This window comes from Ranitomeya imitator, chromosome 8 (genome assembly GCF_032444005.1).
Source record: "Ranitomeya imitator isolate aRanImi1 chromosome 8, aRanImi1.pri, whole genome shotgun sequence".
NCBI lineage: Eukaryota > Metazoa > Chordata > Amphibia > Anura > Dendrobatidae > Ranitomeya > Ranitomeya imitator.
The window spans coordinates 128,931,475-128,948,141 of NC_091289.1; the positions used below are offsets into that span (position 1 = coordinate 128,931,475).

At 42.3% G+C, this 16,667-nt stretch overlaps 1 long non-coding RNA gene across 1 annotated transcript; it reads right to left on the reverse strand.

Moving 5' to 3' along the window:
* Positions 1 to 250: 250 nt before the first annotated feature.
* On the reverse strand, positions 251 to 1,675 carry LOC138647275 (uncharacterized). The gene is made up of 5 exons (XR_011314937.1): positions 1,404 to 1,675; positions 1,221 to 1,310; positions 1,060 to 1,128; positions 706 to 781; positions 251 to 450 (listed from the first exon to the last, which is right to left on the reverse strand). It is a non-coding gene; the product is annotated as an uncharacterized lncRNA (long non-coding RNA).
* Positions 1,676 to 16,667: the final 14,992 nt, after the last annotated feature.

Here is a 16,667-nt window from a genome sequence, read left to right on the forward strand (position 1 = left end):
AGACATGAAGAGAAGCTGATTTTTATAAAACTATGCAGTGGTCTCTTAATTTTTGCCAGAGCTGTATGCTCATGTCAATGCTTAATCCAATGATTCCAATGTCTCCTGTAAAATAATTAATATAATAAACAACAAGGAGTTCATTGTAAGGCACTGAGCACATACATGCAGCTCAGTGTCTCTGCTGGATGGTATGCCATATAGTCGTATCATGCAACAATGCAGCCTGCCATCTAGATGTAGAGAATCTGGAAAGCTAGCACTCAATCAATATAGTTCACGGTGCCAGTGAACGGGACACTAAATCCCACAAGTCATAAAGTCAAAGTAATCACTGCACTCGTATAGTTTCAAGTTGCATATATCAAAAGTTTATTTGGCTTGGGTCAGTAGATAAATGCTTGGCGAATTTAACGTTTCGGCCAGCCCGTGGCCTTGCTCACAAAATCGCTGTAACAAGCAAAAAAAGACAAACAAAATATCACAAACAAATAAGTACACCTATACATATTTACATATTTACATGAATGAATACATGTCAAAGACACTGGCAGCCAATGGTAGGACAAATATATCCAAATAAAGAGCACAAACTGCATCCGGTAGGTGAAGTCCAAAAGGATAAGAAGTCACAGAGATCAATGAGACTGGTTTGAAAGAAATGTATATATGTGATATGGAGCCAAACAAGGCAAGAGAACATACCCTAATGGAAATCTGTTGTTTAAAGTAAGGATACCGTATGGCTGATGAGTCAGATAGGAGGACCCAAATGTGTAACCTGGAAGGAACAATGTACCATAAGGTTGCAATAAAAACAGTATATACATACAAATATACACCTGGAGTGTGCAAAAGTGGGATATTATCCGTCGATCTCAAAAGAGAGGTGTTATATGGGAATGCTGTAGTCTGGCTAGATCCAGAGAGAAGACCCCATTGATTGTCACCTTAATTATCAGGGAGGGAGGGGGGATGGTGCCCCAGGTCAATATGTACTTAGTTATATGGGACATAAGGGTGGACTATGTGCCAAAGACATACTGCAATCATACTAACCAAACTGATGTGGTATAAACGCTTGCCCGTGCACTACAGCTGTAATTCCAGCCGGAGGGTAAACAATTGCTGAAATAGAGGTTAGATATATATGAGAGTAAGAGGGGGGGAAATTCATGGGTTTCCAGTTTGTGGTCACATAAAGAAGGCTTATAGGGTACCTGTCGTATATATACACTCAGGAGTACAGATCAGGCTGTGTAGATCATGTGCCTTCTGGACTATCCCAGGAAAAGCCGGGGAAGATAGTGCTGTGGGCAAGAGGATAATAGATGGCTGAGACCCAGGGCAAGGAGTTAGTTAATAGATACAAGCTTGCGGTCCCATGAGGCCCCTTGAAATACCTGTCTCACATATGGAATCAGGGGCACAGATCAGGTGGTATAATCCCTGTATGGTTTGGTATGTCCCAGATGAAGTCAATGGTAATATCACTGTGGGCAAGAGGATAACAGTGCTAAAAAGTCCCAAGTGAGGTACTGGTTCACTTATCTGTAGGTAGTGCTGGGGTCTCACATCTGTTCTCCTCGTTCCTGTGTGCAGAGCAAGCGTTGGTGGCCAGGTGGAGGGTGCCGACACAGACCTGTGTCAAGGCAGTGGGTAGGCTGATCCTGGTGCTGTGTGCAGGGCTTATGTGGCTCTCCGGCCGGTCATGTGACCGGATATGCAGGGGGAAGTTGACACCTGCGCAGAAGCTACTAGGCCAGTGCTACTGTGATGTGTGTGAGTCACAGTGCTACCATGCTGTGTGGCCGTGATGTGTTAATGTGGGGGAGGAGCCCAACTGTCCCTGGCCATTGTGTACAACTAAAAGGTTCAGGACAGAGCCTATGTGTTATAAGACGTTATCATATACATTCATCAGGGACAGGCAGATATAATGTACCACTGGGAGGATGGAAAGCAACTACCAATACACAGATGATATATACAGTCATGTTAAGTTACACAAATATACTGTTGGTAGGAGTCCAAACTAATAAACAAAAGAAATGAAATAATGGAAAAAAGGAAATAAATGAAAATAAAGTATAAGGAAGAATAAAGTAAATGAATGAAAACAAAGTTTGGGAAAATGATAAAAATAAAAATTGAAATTTGAAAAAAAAAAAAAAACTAATAGATCTAAAAACGGGGGACATAAAACTGATACCATATTTTTGGAAAAAAGGGACACTATAGAAAATGCTATAGAACCTGAAAAAATGAAACTTATGTAGGAACTAATGGGGTATGCATCTTACCGGCTTGGAGGAACCTGTTGCAGATGTTGTTTGTGCAAGAGGACATTAGGTCTATATGGGAGATAAAATGACATTAGCCTGAGAGGACATGAAGTCTACATGGGAGATAAAATTAGGTTAGCCAGTCTATCTCACGGTTCAGGCCACGCGGATGTAAGGTATCGAGAGTGTATATCCAGAACGTCTCACGTTGTTTTAATAGTTTCACATGGTTACCTCCTCGCCTCGGACGCGAGACTTTTTCTATGACCTGAAACCTTAGTTGTGCTACATTGTGGTTGGCTTCTTTGAAGTGAAAGGGGAGGGGGAGCCATAGTTTGCCACACCGAATTGTGGACTTATGGCTAGATATGCGATCCCTTATTGCCTGAGTGGTCTCCCCTACATATAATAGCCCACAGGGGCATTTTATAATGTAGACTACAAATTTGGTTTCGCAGGTATAGTGATCTTTTATTTTGTATGACTTACCAGTCCGTGGGTGCACCACTTCACTGCCCTTGATCACGTTAGAGCAACTCATGCAGCCCAAGCATGGAAAGGTCCCAGTGCGTTTATGTCCTGAGAGTTGTCATCCTGAGGTTGCTGAGTGACATTTCAATAAAGATGACTGCCATCCCAGTCAGTGGAGAGTCATTTTCGCCCTCTGCTGGTCTGTAGCTTTGTTGTCCCCAATGTCTGCTGCTTGACCTTGTTGTAATGGACTGCCGTCTTAGAAATTTTAAGGATGGAGGCAACATGACGCTCACTAGATCCCTCTGCTTGTAAAGCCAGAATTGAGCCATTCTTTTCCTCACTCAAGACTTTTCTTTTCAACTCCTTTGACATGGCTAAAAGATATTTTTTAATTCCTATTACTTTTGGGATATTACTAGCACTTGTTTTGCCATCCAGCTTGTCCTATTGCAAGAGGATTGTGAACGCCACAGCAGTGTTTTTTATACTTTCCTTCATTAAATAAGATTTGGTTCAGGTGATCACCTAATCAGAAGTACATTAAGTAGAATGAGGTGTACTCTGGTTGGAATTCAACTGACACTGGAATGGAATGTCTGTCAGACATGAAGAGAAGCTGATTTTTATAAAACTATGCAGTGGTCTCTTAATTTTTGCCAGAGCTGTATGCTCATGTCAATGCTTAATCCAATGATTCCAATGTCTCCTGTAAAATAATTAAAATAATAAACAACAAGGAGTTCATTGTAAGGCACTGAGCACATACATGCAGCTCAGTGTCTCTGCTGGATGGTATGCCATATAGTCGTATCATGCAACAATGCAGCCTGCCATCTAGATGTAGCAGAGCTAAATGCGTCGTGGGACAATTGGATTATTAGCTCCACAGCAGACAGGTGAAGAATATGGTTGTTCATTATTTTAAATGAGACTTCGGCTTTAGTGGATTGGACATTGAGGTGAGTATAAATGTATCATTATTTCAAATAAAACAGTAAAGAATAGTAATAACGGTCCTAGGAGCGCTGGAAATGAGACCAAAACAAGACCACAATGCGTTTCAACGGTTAAACTGTCTTCATCAGGTGGAAGTTTATTAATGGAGAGCAGGAAGGGGTATTTAAACAAATAGCAACCAATGAAATTCACAATCAGCAGGTCACATGATAAGAACAAGTCACATGATAAAATAATGGTTGAACATTTCTTGTCTTTGGATGATCAAATGCCTGAACTGCAAAGAGCGTTTCTGTTAGATGCTATTAAATTTGTTCTACATAATAATATTTTCACTTTTCAGCATTTCTTTTATCGCCAGATAAAGGGCTGCGCGATGGGGACGAGATTCGCCTCTAGTTACGGAAATTTGTTTATTGGGACTTTTGAGTCCGTCCTCATCGCGCATTCCCATCTGGCTGCTGGTAAGCTTGTTTTTTATCGTGGCTTCATAGACGATCTCTTTTTAATTTGGACAGGTGTAAGGAGGTTGCTTTTCCCGCTCCTTACCTGGAATCACTTAGTCAGACAGCTGGGTTGTCGGGGAGAAGACTTTCTGCCCTGGACAGAAGGGACCATGTGACGGCTAGGGCAGGGAGGAAGAGACATGGGTGTGGTCAGAAAAGTGCGGGAGAGCAGAGCACGCCAGAGAGAGGGAACAGCGTGCCAGAGAGGAAGCAGGCTGCAGCACTGCGCTCCACGTGACAGAGGGCTCCCAGTGAGGGCACTAAGGCTGGAGTGAGAGTGGGGACTTGGAAGCCTCCATAATCTGAGAAGACTCTTCCCCTGACAGTGCAGAGACAGTGACTCGAGTGCAGCCCTGGTGACCTCAGCCCTGGTGACCGCAGTGACGAGCAAAGATCCCTGACTGTGATAAGTAACTGCCCAGTGTGTGACATCGTTACTACAGAGAAGCTGCCAGGCTTACAGAGACTCCTGCAGCAGTGATGGACGAAACTGTGCTACTTCCTGGTTCCAGTTTCACTTTGAAGAGAAAAGACTGCACAGGTTTATCCCCAGAGTTTCCAGTTCTCAGAGGACAGGAAAGACTGCATCTTGTGAGTACCTGAAAGCGGACTCTGCTGTGACTGGTGAGGGGCACTTTGAGACCCATGTAGAGACATTGGCCCGTATAGAGACTGTGATTGCTGGTGAGAGATTTGACAGTACAGAGCCCCTGATTCCTGGTACAGAGACTTAACAGCGCAAAGCCCCTGATTCCTGCTCTGCTGTAAAAGCTAAAGACTCAGAGCCTGTGCATATCACATTAACTCCCGAAACCCCAGGCAGCAGGCTCCTAGAGATTACTCAACCCACGGACAACAGAGGGACGACAAGTGCCGCTGTTTCTCGGCGCCTACGTTGGAGAAGACGACCCTTCAAGCAAGTCCTCATCAGACTGATAAGTGTTCTTTTCTCTAGAAAATCCTGCTTAATTCTGTTACACTGTTTGACTCCCATATTTTTGCACTGTTTTATTGCTAGTTATTTTCCATTTCTTCCTCCGTGCGAGGAGAACCTTATTACTGTTATTAAACCCCTCAACTGTTGGTCTGTCTGTTCCGTGGTGACATACTCAGTACCTGCATGTTATTACACAGGCACTGAATTGGAAGCCCTTGAATTTGTTCACAGTCTCAATTCTAATTCTTTGGGTCTTACCTTTACAGCTAATTTCTCATGTTTCTCAATTCAATTTTTAGATCTAATGGTACATGTTGACACTGAGGGCTGTTTCTCCACCACTACACACTTCAAAAAGGTGGATGTGGATAGTTACTTGAATTTTTGATAGTGGATACCTTCCCAAATGGATCTGTAACATCCGATATGGGCAGTATTGGCGCATAAGAAAAAATTGCACAAGGGACAAGGGTTTTTTTGAAGAGGCCAAAGTCTTAGAGCAACATTTTTTTTAACAAAAAGGCTACCCTAAAAAACTGGTTCAAGACGCCCTTTCTAAAACAGGAATATTGTCCCAATATGAATGTGTACAGAAAATTAAAAGTAAAACTAGTCGGGGTGCTTAATCCATGACCTCTGAATTTGCCAAGTGGAGCTTGGTTACAACTTTAAAATCAATCTCATGCTACTATCCAAAGACCTTTGAAAAAATATTGGTTCATATTGGAAGGTGACCCTATATTCTCAGGTCACATCCCTACGAACCCCAGAATAATTTATAGGTGGAATCACACACTCCACAACCTAGTCGCACCCAGCAATACAGTTATTAGCCCCAGTGCCATGTCTGGGACCCAGCTAACAAAAAAACCTGGCTGTTTTGCTTGCAGATCTGCAAAATGTCTGTGTTGTAACTACATCAGAAATGGTGTTAAAGAATTCACATCCAATACTACTAATATTAATTACAGAATCAACTACCATGTCAACTGTCAATCCTCATTTGTAGTATATCTAATAAAATGCGGTTGTGGGCTCCAATACATTGGACGGACTATACAGACCATGCATGCAAGACTGAACAAGCATCGCCAAAATATTAGGAATGGTTTTATGTTGCACAGCCTATCAAAGCATTTTTTAACCAAGCACCAAAAAAATGTAGAATCTCTTAAACTAACGATAATAGATTTTATACCAGAAAATGTATCTGATCGGTATAGGAGCTTGATTAATAGGGAAAGTTTTTGGATTTTTAAGTTGGGGACTCTGGCGCCTGAAGGGTTAAATCTTACCATTGAAAGGGTTAACAAGTGATCTCTGTTTTTAAGTCGTTTTTATAGTGTTATTCTATCATATGCTGTCTTATTTCTGCTTTTTATCATGTTTTATATTTTAATCAGGTCTAGGGGCTTTATTTAATCATATATATATATCTACTATATAAAGCTGAAGGTGTGTATGTGTGTGTGTGTATGTGTGTGTGTGTGTCCGGGATTGGCATCTGCACCGTCGCAGCTACAGCCACAGAATTTTGCACTGTCACACGTCTGGACCCCGAGAGCGTCATAGGCTATATTGTGAGGCGAAATTTTAACCCCGCGCGTTCCAATTCACCAAACAATTTTGCCCCTATCTACATAATGGGGAAAAAAGTGAAAGGAAAAGTGTTGGAAGCGTCGCAGCTACAGCAACAAAATTTTGCACAGTCACACGTCTGGACCCTGAGAGCGTCATAGGCTATGTTGTGAGGTGAAATTTTAACCCTGCGCGTTCCAATTCACCAAACAATTTTGCCCCTATCTACATAATGGGGAAAAAGTGAAAGGAAAAGTGTTGGAGGTGTCGCAGCTACAGCCACAAAATTTTGCACAGTCACACGTCTGGACCCCGAGAGCGTCATAGGCTATATTGTGAGGCGAAATTTTAACCCCGCGCATTCCAATTCACCAAACAATTTTGCCCCTATCTACATAATGGGGAAAAAAGTGAAAGGAAAAGTGTTGGAAGCGTCGCAGCTACAGCAACAAAATTTTGCACAGTCACACGTCTGGACCCCGAGAGCGTCATAGGCTATGTTGTGAGGTGAAATTTTAACCCCGCGCTTTCCAATTCACCAAACAATTTTGCCCCTATCTACATAATGGGGAAATTCCATCATAATAAATCCCCAGATCTACGTCCTTCTACAGAACCTAATAATTGTATGATACAATATTGTTCTTCTCCAGGAAGACATCCAGGCCTCTCTTGAACCCCTCGACTGAGTTCGCCATCACCACCTCCTCAGGCAAGCAATTCCAGATTCTCACTGCCCTAACAGTAAAGAATCCTCTTCTATGTTGGTGGAAAAACCTTCTCTCCTCCAGACGCAAAGAATGCCCCCTTGTGCCCGTCACCTTCCTTGGTATAAACAGCTCCTCACCGAGATATTTGTAATGTCCCCTTATATACTTATACATGGTTATTAGATCGCCCCTCAGTCGTCTTTTTTCTAGACTAAATAATCCTAATTTCGCTAATCTATCTGGGTATTGTAGTTCTCCCATCCCCTTTATTAATTTTGTTGCCCTCCTTTGTACTCTCTCTAGTTCCATTATATCCTTCATGAGCACCGGTGCCCAAAACTGGACACAGTACTCCATGTGCGGTCTAACTAGGGATTTGTACAGAGGCAGTATAATGCTCTCATCATGTGTATCCAGACCTCTTTTAATGCACCCCATGATCCTGTTTGCCTTGGCAGCTGCTGCCTGGCACTGGCTGCTCCAGGTAAGTTTATCATTAACTAGGATCCCCAAGTCCTTCTCCCTGTCAGATTTACCCAGTGGTTTCCCATTCAGTGTGTAATGGTGATATTGATTCCTTCTTCCCATGTGTATAACCTTACATTTATCATTGTTAAACCTCATCTGCCACCTTTCAGCCCAAGTTTCCAACTTATCCAGATCCATCTGTAGCAGAATACTATCTTCTCTTGTATTAACTGCTTTACATAGTTTTGTATCATCTGCAAATATCGATATTTTACTGTGTAAACCTTCTACCAGATCATTAATGAATATGTTGAAGAGAACAGGTCCCAATACTGACCCCTGCGGTACCCCACTGGTCACAGCGACCCAGTTAGAGACTATACCATTTATAACCACCCTCTGCTTTCTATCACTAAGCCAGTTACTAACCCATTTACACACATTTTCCCCCAGACCAAGCATTCTCATTTTGTGTACCAACCTCTTGTGCGGCACGGTATCAAACGCTTTGGAAAAATCGAGATATACCACGTCCAATGACTCACCGTGGTCCAGCCTATAGCTTACCTCTTCATAAAAACTGATTAGATTGGTTTGACAGGAGCGATTTCTCATAAACCCATGCTGATATGGAGTTAAACAGTTATTCTCATTGAGATAATCCAGAATAACATCCCTCAGAAACCCTTCAAATATTTTACCAACAATAGAGGTTAGACTTACTGGCCTATAATTTCCAGGTTCACTTTTAGAGCCCTTTTTGAATATTGGCACCACATTTGCTATGCGCCAGTCCTGCGGAACAGATCCTGTCGCTATAGAGTCCCTAAAAATAAGAAATAATGGTTTATCTATTACATTACTTAGTTCCCTTAGTACTCGTGGGTGTATGCCATCCGGACCCGGAGATTTATCTATTTTAATCTTATTTAGCCGATTTCGCACCTCTTCTTGGGTTAGATTGGTGACCCTTAATATAGGGTTTTCATTGTTTCTTGGGATTTCACCTAGCATTTCATTTTCCACCATGAATACCGTGGAGAAGAAGGTGTTTAATATGTTAGCTTTTTCCTCGTCATCTACAACCATTCTTTCCTCACTATTTTTTAAGGGGCCTACATTTTCAGTTTTTATTCTTTTACTATTGATATAGTTGAAGAACAGTTTGGGATTAGTTTTACTCTCCTTAGCAATGTGCTTCTCTGTTTCCTTTTTGGCAGCTTTAATTAGTTTTTTAGATAAAGTATTTTTCTCCCTATAGTTTTTTAGAGCTTCAATGGTGCCATCCTGCTTTAGTAGTGCAAATGCTTTCTTTTTACTGTTAATTGCCTGTCTTACTTCTTTGTTTAGCCACATTGGGTTTTTCCTATTTCTAGTCCTTGTATTCCCACAAGGTATAAACCGCTTACACTGCCTATTTAGGATGTTCTTAAACATTTCCCATTTATTATCTGTATTCTTATTTCTGAGGATATTGTCCCAGTCTACCAGATTAAGGGTAAGTGTTGGAAGCGTCGCAGCTACAGCAACAAAATTTTGCACAGTCACACGTCTGGACCCCGAGAGCGTCATAGGCTATGTTGTGAGGTGAAATTTTAACCCCGCGCTTTCCAATTCACCAAACAATTTTGCCCCTATCTACATAATGGGAAAAAATGAAAGGAAAAGTGTAGGAGGCAAATTGACAGCTGCCAGATGTGAACAAGGGCGACTTAAAGAATGAGAGCGATGGCGCCAAAGAGTATATACCGTACAGTTGCTACGGTGGGGCCTCGACATGGGATACTCACCACACACGGGGATATGAACACACACAAAATGCGCCACACACTACCACGTGCTTGAACACATATTACCCTCAGCACACATTTCACCACAAATACACCAACCTCGCCACATAAAAGTCAAAACACAAAAGTCGCCACTCAAAACTCGCCACGCGCAGAACTCACCACATGCAAAAACTAGGCTCTTGCAAAACTCGCCACAAGTGCAAAATTCTCCTCATGAGAAACTCGCCACACGCAAAACTTGCACACGCGGAAAAATTGCCACATGCACAAAAGTTGCAACACGTGCAAAAGTTGCCTCACACAAAACTTGCATATACTCAAAAGGCACCACACATAATACTTGCAACGCGCAAAACTCGCCATGCGCAAAACTTGCTGCACACAACTTGCTACACTAACCTGTCACATGTAACTCGACACACAAAAAGTTGCTACACGCATGTTGCTACACAAAACTCATCTCACAAAAGTAGCTACATGCATGTCGCCACACGCAACTCAACACACACAACTTGACAAACGAAACTCGCCCTAAAACACACACAAGTCTGGTATTATCCTTCAAAAATAAAAATCTGATTAATAAGCAGACAAACTACAACAATTGCACCATATAGGAAATACGGCAGCTGTCAGTCACATGACCTGTCTATTATGTGTATGTGTGAGCTAATATATACTGCCAGGGGGAGGGCTTCCTGTTGGCTGGGGATTTATTAGGCTGCCAATTTAGCTTACAAATACTGAGGTAAAAATACTGAGCAAATAACGTGTGAACGAGGTCTAATACAGGAGGAGATGACACACAGGTATATACTATATACAGGGGAGATGACACACAGATATATACTATATACAGGAGAGATGACACACAGGTATATACTATATAGAGGAGGAGATGACATATAGGTACATATATATACAGGAGGAGATGACATACAGGTATATACTATATACAGGAGGAGATGACATACAGGTATATGCTATATATAGAAGATGACATGCAGGTATATACTATATGCAGGAGGAGATGACACTCAGATATATACTGTATACAGGGGAGATGACACACAGGTATATACTATATACAGGAGGAGATGACATACAGGTATATGTTATATATAGAAGATGACATGCAGGTATTTACTATATGCAGGAGGAGATGACACTCAGATATATACTATATACAGGGGAGATGACACACAGGTATATAGTATATACAGGAGGAGATGACATACAGGTATATACTATATGTAGAAGGAGATGACATTCAGGTATATACTATATATAGGGGAGATGACACACAGCAGGTATATACTATATACAGGGGAGATGACATACAGGTATATACTATATACAGGAGATGACATACAGATGTATACTATATATAAGGGAGATGACAAACATGTATATACTGAGGTGATGAGGTGAAAATGAGAGGTGTGAGGTGAAAATGAAACGGTGTGAGTGCAAAATGAGAGAAGTGAGGAAAAATAGTGGAGTGATCAGAAAATGACAGATGTGAGGTTGAAATGACAAGTGTTAGGGGGGAATGAGAGGAGTGAGGGAGAAAATGAGAGGTGTGAGGGAGAAAATGAGAGATGTGAGGGGGAAAATGAAAGATGTGATTGGGAAAATGAGAGGCGTGATGGGAAAATAAGAGAAGTGAGGTGCTATAACTAACCACAGATATTTACGATGCCCAGGCAACGCCGGGCTCTTCAGCTAGTCTAATATATAAAGCTGAATGTGTGTGTGTATGTGTGTATGTGTGTATGTCTGGGATTGGCATCTGCACTGTCGCAGTTACAGCCACAAAATTTTGCACAGTCACACATCTGGACCCTGGGAGCGTCATAGGCTATGTTGTGAGGTAAAATTTTAACCCTGCGTGTTCCAATTCACGAAACAATTTTGCCCCTATCTACATAATGGGGAAAAAGTGAAAGGAAAAGTGTTGGAGGCAAATTTACAGCTGCCAGATGTGAACAAGGGGGACTTAGAGTGAGAGCGATGGCGCCAAAGAATATATACTGCACAGTTGCTAAGGTGGGGACCAGTCATGGGATACTCACCACACACGGGGATATGAACACATACACAAAATGCGCCACGCACTACCACGTGCTTGAACACATATCACCCTCAGCACACATTTCACCACACATACACCAACCTCGCCACATAAAAGTCAAAACACAAAAGTCGCCGCGCAAAACTCGCCACATGCAAAACGAGGCTCATGCAAAACTCGCCGAATGTGCAAAACTCACCTCATGGAAAACTCGCCACAAGCAAAACTTGCACACGCGGAAAAATTGCCACATGCACAAAAGTTGCAACACATGCAAAAGTTGCCTCACACAAAGCTTGCACATTCTCAAAACGCACCACACATAAAACTCACCACGTGCGAAACTCGCCATGCGCAAAACTTGCTGCACACAACTTGTTACACTAACCTGTCACATGCAACTCGACACAAAAAGTTGCTACACGCATGTCGCCACACAAAACTCATCTCACAAAAGTCGCTACATGCCACACGCAACTCAACACACCCAACTTGACACATGAAACTCGCCCTAAAAATCTGATTAATAAGCAGACAAACTACAAGAGCAACAACTGTACCATATAGGAAATACGGCAGCTGTCAGTCACATGACCTGTCTATTATGTGTATGTGTGAGCTAATATACACTGCCAGGGGGAGGGCTTCCTGTTGGCTGGGGATTTATCAGGCTGCCAATTTAGCTTACAAATACTGAGGTAAAAATACTGAGCAAATAACATGTGAACAAGGTCTAATACAGGAGGAGATGACACACAGATATATACTATATACAGGGGAGATGACACACAGGTATATACTATATACAGGGGAGATGACATATAGGTATATACTATATACAGGAGGAGATGACACACACATATATACTATATACAGGGGAGATGACACACTGGTGTATACTATATACAGGGGAGATGACATACAGGTAAATACTATTTACAGGGGAGATGACACACAGGTATATACTATATACAGGGGAGATGACACACAGGTATATACTATGTACAGGAGGAGATGACATACAGGTACATACTATACACAGGAGGAAATGACATACAGGTACATACTATATACAGGGGAGATGACACACAGATATATACTGTATACAGGAGGAGATGACACACAGGTATATACTATATACAGGAGGAGATGACACACAGGTGTATACTATATACAGGAGCAGATGACATACAGGTATATACTATATACAGGAGGAGATGACTTACAGGTATATACTATATACAGGAGGAGATGACACTCGTATATACTATATACAGGAGGAGATGACATACAGGTATATACTATAAAGAAGAGAAGATGATACATAGGTATATAGAGGAGGAGATGACATACAGCAGGTATATACTATAAACAGGGGAGATGACATCAAAGTATATACTATATACAGGAGATGACATACAGGTATATACTATATATAGGAGGAGATGACATACAGGTATATAGTATATACAGAAGAGATGACATATAGGTGTATACTATATACAGGAGGAGATGACACATAGGTATATACAATACACAGGAGGAGATGACATACAGCAGGTATATACTATTTACAGGGGAGATGACATACAGGTGTATACTATATATAAGGGTGATGACAAACATGTATATACTGAGGGGAAAATGAGAGGTGTGAGGTGAAAATGAGGGGTGTGAGGTGAAAATGAAAAGGTGTGAGTGCAAAATGAGAGGAGTGAGGGAAAACAGTGAAGTGATCAGAAAATGACAGATGTGAGGTCGAAATGACAAGTGTTAGGGGGGAATGAGAGGAGGGCGGCGGGAAAATAAGAGGAGTGAGGGGGAAAATGAGAGGTGTAAGGGAGAAAATGAGAGATATGAGGGGGAAAATGAGAGGCGTGATGGGAAAATAAGAGAAGTGAGGTGCTATAGTTAACCACAGATATTTACTATGCCCAGGCAATGCTGGGCTCTTCAGCTAGTATGTATATATATATATTTTGTTCCTATTGTGTTTTTAGCATGTGACCTTATTATTTTATCATGTGACTTGTTCTTATCATGTGACCTGCTGATTGTGAATTCCATTGGTTGCTATTTGGTTAAATACACCTTCCTACTCTCCATTAATATACTTTCACCTGATGAAGACGGTTTAACCGTTGAAACGCGTTGTGGTTCAACACTAAAATCATTGGAGGTCTCCAATGTTTACCGCACACTCCGTTTTGGACAATTTGCCTTACGCATTTACCATTGCTTATGTGCCAGTGCTGTTTAATCGCGTTCACCTATGCCCTCATCCTCCTCTGAATAATTGTTACTGAAGAAGGCTGTGCATTGTGGCCAAAACGTTTATTTGATGACTACAATAAATCACGAAAAAACTCATAAGTTGAGTCCCTAGGATTACTTATCCCACTCATTGGAGGACGCCTGAGCAAACTATTTCCCTCAGTTAGTACTTGCTACTGAGCTGCCAGGTCGTGTCTGCTTCCTGTCTCTGAGGGCTGCAATACGCTGGCCTATATCTGTGTTCTGTTTCTGTATCCATGTCTGTTCTTGCCTGTACTCTGGTTTATGTCTGTTCCTGTTCCTTCTTTGTTTGTTTGCCATCCCCACTCTGCTATGTGTACTGCTGCATTACCTCTCTGCTCCTCTTGCCACTATCAGTGGTTCTGGACCTCTCTGCTCTGCCACAATCAGTGGCTTTGCACCTCTCTGCTCTGCTTGCCGCTGCCAGTAGCTCTGCACCTCTCTGCTCTGCTCACCACAACCTGTGGTTCTGTGACTTCTGGCTCTTGTCTTTGCTTCCTGCGGTTCCGCTCTTGGCTCCACCTTCAGTGGCTCCGCTGTTGGCTCTGCCTCCTTCTCTGCTCTTAGCTCTGCCTTCTCCCTCTCTGCTCTTAGCTCTGCCTTCTCCCTCTCTGCTCTTAGCACCGCCTTCTCCCTCTCTGCTCTTAGCTCTGCCTTCTCCCTCTCTACTCTTAGCTCTGCCTTCTCCTTCTCTGCTCTTAGCTCTGCCTTCTCCCTCTCTGCTCTTAGCTCTGCCTTCTCCCTCTCTACTCTTAGCTCTGCCTTCTCCTTCTCTGCTCTTAGCTCTGCCTTCTCCTTCTCTGCTCTTAGCTCCGCCTTCTCCCTCTGCTCTTGGTTCCGCCTCCTACAATTCTGCTCTTTACTCCGCCTCCTATGGTTCCGCCTTGTATTTGCTCTTGCAGTCTTGCTCTACCTCTGTTCTGCAACTTGCCGTACAGGTGTCTACCTGTTTCTTTATATTCACCAGTCCGAACAGGTTCCTACCTGTTCCCATATACTTTCCAGTTTGAACAGGTTCTTACCCATTTAAATACACCCGCCTGTATACTAGTTCCTACCAGAGTATCAGCCCTGTCAGTCTGCCTGCATGTGTCACCGTCTAGCCCGTCTGCCCGTCAGGGCCTCTGCCAGCCAGTACCTGTCCGCCAGCCAGTGTCACAACCATGCCTGCCTACCTGTGTCCTGTCCCCCGGTAGGATCAGCAGCCACAGCCAGACACCCCCCTGGAGTGGTACCTGGTAGCTACCTGACCTCACCATCAGATGCTCCAGTGAACACCTAGGAAGCTACTTAGTTACGCCCCTTCCAGGGTAGTCTGGTCAGTGGTCCAGTGGGGCCACACCCCCGGACGCCCGCGCCAACCAGTCTGGGCACGAGCGTTACAACTTGCACAGTAAGCTACACAAGCTTACTAATTATACTAATTATATATGTCACTGACATCATTATATCTCTCTATTCTATGTTATTGTATCTATTCTATTTTGTTGGGTCACGCTGTGATTTTACTGTGCACGACTGCTGAAATGTCAGGTTTTCAATAACATGGGTGTGTAAAAATCAGACAGCATAATCCGAGTGCCGTGTGATATTTTAATTACACCCATTGACTTGCATTGGCGAGTCTCGTCCGATATACGAGGACAATCGCAGCATGCTGTGATTCTTTTCTCAGTCCGATTTCAGCTGAGAAAAAAATTGCAGATGAGCAAGGAAACATAGGTTAACACTGATCAGTGTGCAATCTGATTTTTTATCAGGTTGCTCTCATTCGTTTTACATGCAGATGAGTGTGAACTCCTAGGCCTTGACTCATCTGTATGGCTTTGAAAAATCTGCAGTTTTATTTTTTAGAATTGTAGCACAGTCAGTATTTACCTATCTGGCTACAAATACAAAGCTACGTTTTATTTTTGATTTTCTTCCTGACGCTTTTAGCATTAGGATTGAAGCTGGAGATTCTATCTTGCCTCTTGTGCGGGTTCTGACCCTGTCTTTTTCAAGCTTTTATCTTGTTTGTTTGATAAATTCAGTAGCCGCCCCTGGCCTCCATCCATATCTGTCTTACAAATGAGTCCTCTACTCTACGGATCGTAGAAACAAATAGCATCCAGACAGTGGGAACTGTCAGAATGTGATGCTGTTTATGAACCGTAGAGCTTTCAAAGGAACGGAAAACAGATTTTTTTTCTCTCCAATTCATAACATGGTGATAATGCATTTCTTAGAACTAGTGCAGTAGAAGAGATATATCACAGACTGTGCAGATAAAAATATATATCACAGTATATGATCCCATCCACTAGCATTGCATGGAAACATCATTACACATAGCACTGATTCTCCAAAAAGTCATTTTATCTAAATAAAATCCAAAGGCTGGCTTATCTAGGGCTGGCATGCAATGGCGTGTTACTATATCTTGTGGCTGGATACTAAAATAACAACATTTGTAAATAAATTGCTTCTCTGAGAATATATTAAGTGCAAATTTAAGTCAAGTGCTAATCAGATGGAACTCTCAGAGGAAAATTGTTTACCACGAGACCTGTTGAGTATGGGCATGACTTAAGGTGTGTACTAGTCACTA